Source organism: Pelodiscus sinensis, chromosome 1, assembly GCF_049634645.1.
Source record: "Pelodiscus sinensis isolate JC-2024 chromosome 1, ASM4963464v1, whole genome shotgun sequence".
Taxonomy (NCBI): Eukaryota; Metazoa; Chordata; order Testudines; family Trionychidae; genus Pelodiscus; species Pelodiscus sinensis.
The window spans coordinates 319,788,963-319,796,311 of record NC_134711.1 but is presented as its reverse complement, the minus strand read 5'-3'; positions in this window follow the sequence as shown (position 1 = coordinate 319,796,311).

The window sequence follows — 7,349 nt, the reverse complement described above, 5'->3', positions numbered from 1 at the left end:
CCCGACCTCTCTCCAGATCCCAATCCAGGGCCCTAAGAATGGAGAATCTCCTTCTCCGATCAACTGGTGGGGCTACTTCCCGCAACTCACCAGCCCCCAAGTAGCAATCCTTCTGCCCACCCTGGGTTTCCTCCCCACTGCCCCCTTCCCCAAAGGGTCCTCACCTCTCGGCCTCATTATTCCCAGCTCACGACTGCTGCTCTCGCCACCATCACGGCGTCTCCCTCTCCCTGGTCCAGCTGTGCCCTTTTTACCTGCTGGCCCACCTTCTCCTGGCTCCGCCCCTCCAGGACATCTCCCGCCACCTGGGGCAGATCCCTGTGCTCTTGTATGGCCGGCCCTTGCCCATTCGCTTGCGCCAGCATCCTCCCTTTGGCCCCATCCACCGAGCGCCCACCACCATTCCCCTCACTCCCCACTGTGTGTCTGCTCGTCCTGCCCAGAGTCTCCGCTCTCGATATGCTCCGGGTGGGGTGCTCCTGCCCCACTTCAGCTGCCGTGCTTTCCCTTTCCCCTCGGGAGCAGCCCAGCCCCACGCCACCTCTGCCCCCCAGGGTCTCTTCTCTGCCCCAACAGTGTGGGGTTCCTGCAGCCCGTCACACTCTGTCACTGATCACAAGTGATGGGGAGTGCTGGCAGGAGCATCTATGTTCTTGGTAAGTAATTACCTGCAATGCCCCTCCCACCACAATGCTCTACAAGCTGTTGTGGCTGTGAGATGTTAGTTGGCACTCCTGCTTTGTTCCAGCTCATCTAGAGCCAGAACTCTGGTGCTGAGTGTCTTGCTGGGGGATAGTTAGAACCCTGGGGATGCCTTACTACTCTGCTCAAAAGAGGGTGTTACTTTGCTCTAAATCTCAGAACCCTCTTTCTAGGACCTAACATGGGGGAAGGAATAGCCCCCCACTCTGCCCTTCAAGCTGAAGGAAACATCCCCCTTCTTGACTAGTGAGGACTGGCCTTGCCAAGCAGAGGAAACACCAAGAGCTAGGAATTTTTGGTTCTCCCAGCCTTTTCTGCTGGAGGGTGAGCAGCAGCATGTCATAGCAGAGGAGGAGATGACTTAGCAGTTTTCAGGTACATAAAAGGTAGTTACATGGAGGAGGGAGAAAACTGGACCAAATCAGATTAGCAGGGACAATTTAGATAGAAAAATGTGAAAATTAGAGTTCTTAAAGAAGAGATGACCAAGAGCCATGATTTCGCAATCTAGAAAGAGGATTTTGCTTTTGCTAAAATCTGTTGCTGATTCAGTAATGAAGTGGTGGCAGCAATTACAAATAAAAAAAAGCAATATGTACAAACATTGAGAAAGGGGGAATAGAAAGTGATATAAATTAAAAATTGTGAAGTGCAGAAAATTGATAAGGGAAGCTAAAGACATCAGGGGAAAACTGAAAGCTTGGCAGAGTGAAGGATAGTACTAAGTAGTATATTGGGAACAACAAAATCTTAGGAATGGTTGAGACTCATGACTATACAGAGATAGCAGAACTGTTGTTAATGATGCGGAAAAGGCTGAAGTGTGCTGTAAAAAAATATTTTTGGTATTTGCAAAGCTACAAAATGATGCACTTGTAATAGATGAGGATGATGAAGTACTTTCCAGTCCATTAGTAATCAAGGAAGATGTTAAATATCTACATTTTAAAACCTGCAGGGGTGGATAATGTGCAAGATTTCTGAAAGAGCTTGCACAGGAGATCTCTGTGTTTTATAAATTTTGGAATACTGGCTAAATTCTGGAAAACTGGAAGCATGTCAAACCTGTAGCTAAAGGCTGGACAGACATCAGTCCTGGGCAAAATACCGTATTTTCCGGCGTATAAGGCGACTGGGCGTATAAGACGACCCCCTAATTTTCTAGTTAAAAGATAGGTTTTCGTCTTATACTTGCCGTATAAGACTACCCCCCCTTAAGAGGCCAACCGGCAGCGCCCCAGCGCCCCTCTGTCTCCCCGGCTTTGCTCCCGGTGTCCCTGGTCTGCTGGAGATGGTCCCCAGCAGACCAGGGGCACCGGGAGCAAAGCCGCAGCTGTGGCGGGGTTCCACACCTCTGAGGCTTTGCCAGAGCAAAGCCTCAGAGGCGCGGGACCCCTCCGCCTCCCCGGTTTTGCTCCTGGTGTCCCTGGTCTGCTGGAGACGGTCCCCCGCAGACCAGGGGCACCGGGAGCAAAGCCGAAGCGGCGGCGGGGTGCCGCGCTTCTGAGGCTTTGCTCTGGCAAAGGGACGGGACCCCGCCGCGGGACCCCGCCGCGGGACCCCGCCGCCGCTTCGGCTTTGCTCCCGGTGCCTCTGGTCTGCTGGGGACCGTCTCCAGCAGACCAGGGACACCGGGAGCAAAGCCTCTGAGGACGCCGGCAGCGGGGCAGCCCAGGCGCGCCTGGGCTGCCCTGCTGCCGGCTTCCCCCGCGGCTTTCCTCTGCGGCTTCCTGGTCTGCAGGCCAGGGAGACGCAGAGCAGCTTTTCCCGCAGTCTGTGTCCTCCGGGGCGAGAAAAGCCCTGGCGTATAAGATGACCCCCGATTTTTGGGGGATGTTTTTTAGCATAAAAAGTCGTCCTATACGCCGGAAAATATGGTAATAGAAAAACTGATACAGAGTTTAACTGTTAAAGGATTAAAGGTTAGGAAAAATAATTAGTGCTGGTCAACATGGTTTTATGGAAAGTAGGTCTTGCAAGCTCATCAGAGAATGATATCAGGTTGTTTGGCACGATTGGGTGATAAAGGTAACTGTACAGATTCAATCTGCTGTGCAGGCAGCGCTCTGCTTTCACAGAAGTGGTGGGGTCAGCCCTGTACCAGGCTCAGCCTGTGCTGTGCTTTTAATCTGTGAGCTCACACTGTGAATGAATGCACAGCCTGATGTCAATGCTTGGAAATCATATTAGGCCTCTCACTTCCCCACACCTCCCATTCTATCTTCTGCCATCTATTCCCTTGTCATCTTAACCTTGGTCCCCTCATTGTGCCTTGGGCCTTTTCTGGCTGGCTGCTTGTGATGCTTTAGCTAGTCCAAGATGAACTAAACGGAGGCTTTGTTTACACTTAAAAGTTTAAACTGCAGCCGCGGCAGTGCTTTAGTGAAAGTGTGGTCACAGCACGAGCGCCGTGCGTGAGCTTTCCCAAAGCTCTATGTAAACCAGCTTCATGAGGGGGGTAGCTAACAGCCTGGCTCCCACTGCCATAGCCTGGTTCACAGTGGTGCTATACAGCGCTGTAATGCTGCGCTCGGGGTGGGAGTGGAGGATTTTTTTTTTCCACACTCCAGAAAGTTGCAGTGCTTTTGTAAAGTGCCAGGGTGGACTTGGCCTAATTGTTTGCTCTGCATCATGAGGTTTTGGCCATGCCTATTCCCTAGGTCATTCATTTCACATGCACACACATCATTTCTCAGATCAGTCCGTCTTATTGGCACATAGATCGGTTTGAAAGCATCAAGCTAAAGAGCTTCTAATCTCCAGTGCAGAGGCACCAGGGAGTCACCAGGCTCAGATACCCCCACCAGACGTCACTTTTTGCATAGGTGACCCAGCTGGAGCAAGCTGATAGTGTAGCAGCTAAAAGAGCACTGCACAGCGATTAGGGACCCAGCTGAGGAGACAGGCTGGCACTGATTACCAGAGATTAAGGGTCACAATGGCCATCTGAGAGCCGCTGGGAAGAGATAATAGCACACTCGGGGATTGTCTTTCCTAGTGCTAAATGAATCTGCCAAATAATGAATTCAGAAATGTTTCACTTTTATTACAAGGATGACTTGGTTTTCCACATTGTGGACCAGAAGGTTAATTTATGAAACAATGGCTGTCCACAGAACCAGATGTCTCATTCAGATACCGGTGCGAAAGCGTGTTGGAGTGTGACAGCAGATCTGAGGTACAGTATTGTTATTTTCTGTTTATAGTAGAGTTTGGAGGCCCAGTGCGGTAGGCAGTGTAAAAATACATACCGAGTCATGCTCATGCCCCAAGAATCTTCCAAAGTGAGGAACAATGAAAGGAAGTATAGGTTGGACCTCTCTGGTCCAGCACCCGCAGGACCTGACTAGTCCTGGATGAGGGACTTTGCTAGACCAGGGGAGGTCATTTCTGGTCCCACTGCTGCTGGTCCCACCCCCTGCCCTGCCCCGCCCTGAACTAGTTTTCCTGGCTCCTGTCCACAACCCAGCTGAGCCTCTGCACACCCTCCCCCACTGCAGCCCCGTTGAGCCACATGCTGGCCCCACAGCCCAGCTCAGCTGTACACATGCCTCACAGCCCAGCAGGGTTGTATGTCTCCCCCATCATGTTGGGCTCCTGGCCTCCCACATCTGCAGCATGCTGGGACTCTGATGCTGGAACTTCTGAACCACAGATGTTGCTAGACCAGAGAGTTCAGGTTTTTAGAGATGCAACCTGCATTCTAATCATCCCCACAGGTGTGTGTGTGTGAGAGAGAGGCTTCCTCAACACAAATTCTTGGGGACCATAGGGCAGTACCTAGGCCAGGGGTGGGGAAACTTTATTGGGTCGGAGGCCGCTGACCCACAGAAAGGTCAGTCGGGGGCCACACACGAGTGAGAAGTGGGGGAAAAAACCCCTCACTGTGACCTCCCCACTGTGAAACCCCCCACATTCTCCTCACACACCAGAGCCTCTAGGGGCCCAGCCTAGTAGATTTTCAGTATTCCAGCCCCGGGGGAATAGTCGGGGGGCTGGAGCCCCAGCGTGGGCTCCCCAGAGCTGACAGGGGGTCTGAGCTTCAGGGGCCGGATCCAGGCAAGCTGAAGGCTACATCCAGCCCCTCGGCCTGAGGTTCCCCACCCCAACCTAGGTGAAAGCTCTGTGGCCTGTGTCATATAGGAGGTCAGACTAGATCAGGGGTTCTCACAGTGGGGGTTGTGATCCCTCGGGGAGCTACAAGGTTAGTACATGGACGGGGTCACGAGCAGTCAGTCCCACCCTGAAAGCCCCACTTTGCCTCCAGCATTTACAATAATAGTACATATAGAAAAGCGTTTTTAATGTATAAAGGGGGTTGCTGTATGTAAAGGAGGAAGGAAAAGGCAAAATGTGGGACAGGTAACAAAATGGTGGGAACTGTTTACACGAAGGGCACAATTTATGACTAGGATTGGAAGGAACCTCCTGGGTCACTGATTCCAGACCTTGCCACACTTTGTTATAGGATCCAGTTGGTTCTCTTCATTGTATTTACCTGGCCCCCATCAGCCCAGTATCAGAGCACCTCTCAGGCTTTCATGTGTTTATCCTCACTACAGCACAGTGAGACAGGGCAGCGCTGTAATTCACACTGTACAGATGGGGAACTGAGGCACAGAGAGATTGGAGGGGTCATGTCACACTCAGCCCACACTGACTCAGGTTGGAGCACAAGCCTCCCTTCTGTCCACACACAAATCAGTCTGATGCAGGTTAGGAAGCCCTCCGGACCTGACTCTAGAACCCTGCGGGGGAGGTGGGTAAGCAACCATGTCCCAGTGAGACTCTGGAGAAGCCCTGTCATTGGGGTGCAGCCCCAAGTAAGAAGGTCTGCACAATGCCAGGTGGATGCATTGCTCCAGGTTTACAATGCTGTGTAGTGCTTACAAGCAAAGACTTGGAACACCATGTTCACAAACCTGGGTTCCTCAGACCCACACGTACTGGGCAGTGCGGCTATATCCAAACAAAGCGACTTGCCCAAGGCCTTACTGGCATGCTAGAGCAGGGAATTGGACCCAGATGTCCAGCTAGTGCCCAAGCTACTGGGCCATCCTTTAGCTTTAACTATACTTCAACTACCTATAATGGCCGCAGCTAAGGCCCTCACAGCCACCCGGCACACCTGCTGCTCATACCTGCGTCATGCTTACAACAGCTCAGTCTTTTATTAACCCTTTATAAAATACTAGCACATTTACCCGGTGTTGCCCAGGTCATTAAGGAGGGGCTTAGGGCAGGGGTCAGGAGGGTGGAAGTTTAGGAGTCAGGGCAGGAGGTTGGGGATGTGAGGGGCTCAGAGCATGGAATGGGGGTGCAGAAGTCAGGGCAGAGGGTGGAGGCTCAGAGTAGGGGGTGAGGGGTACAGGAGTCAGAGAAGAAAGTTGGGAGGTGTGTGGGGGTTCAGGGCAGGGAATGGGGGCTGCAAGAGCCTGGCCAATCCTCAGGGCTGGCTAGGGCAAGAGGGGGCCATGCTGCTTGGCTGGAGGCTCCCCAGGGCTGGCTAGGGCACCGGGGTCCACACTACCCAGCCAGCAGCTGTCTAGCATGGGAACCTTACTCATACACTCTGGCTGGCAACATCTTACCAGAGTGCCCACCCCCATGTGGTCATTCTGCAGTATACCTATGCCTGCCCACAGAGTCCTCTCTTTGCATTTTATGAGAAAAATTCATATTCCAGGCATAACCAAACCCCGACCTTGCTTTAAGTTATGATAAAAGGAAGCTGCGTACCAAATGTGGTGGTTCCAGCTCTTACCGGTTAGGAGGAATTCTTGAACAGACGGACACACAGACAGAGAGACGCCCAAACATGATCAAATATATAGTAGACCAGTTGACTCTTGTGACCAAAATATTTATAGCAAAAGAGAAACCTCTCCACTCCATTCTTGGTAAGCCTCGACAAAAACTGCAAGCTGCACTTTTGTCTAATAGTTCTCAAATTCTTCTTGTTTAGTTGACTGTCGCAGTTGTGTCTGCTGAAGAGTGTATTCTTAAAAACTCAAGTGCACCCAGAGTGTTGGTTGGCTGCTTTTCTATTGCATTTGTTTATTACATTAATAAACCACAGCCACACTGGTAATATTATTTTGTGAAATGGAAACAGTTTCTCCCCACCCCCAAGGTACAAAATGCATCTGTTTATAATCTAAACTCCAATGAATACATTAAATTATACAACTAACACCTCCCCCTCCCCACCACTTCCTAGCATTGCCATGCTGGAGCTGTGCAGCTGGTTTTAAAATGGGAAGAGGCCATCATGCTTCCAGGTAAGGTGGTGAGATAGGACCTCTATGATCATATTGATCTCCTGGTCTCTAAATAATAGCAGAAGGGAGTCCGCTATGAAATAGGGGTTGACAAAATAGGTGTATAATAGAGCCAGAGCTGTGCCAATTCCCAAGCAGGGCACTAATATCAATAAAAACCTTCCAAGATTCAAAAGCCAATGGGGGAGCTTGCTCATCTCAGACTGGCTCAGTGATTGCTCCACAAGCTTGGCATCAACTCTTTCCAGCAGTACCAAACCAGCCTGGACCCCGTCCTTGTTTTCCAGCCTCTGCAGTGCTGCCTGCTGCATTGACGTTTCCAGTTGTCCTCTCAGCTGTATTATGTCCTTCCTCTGACGCTCCCTG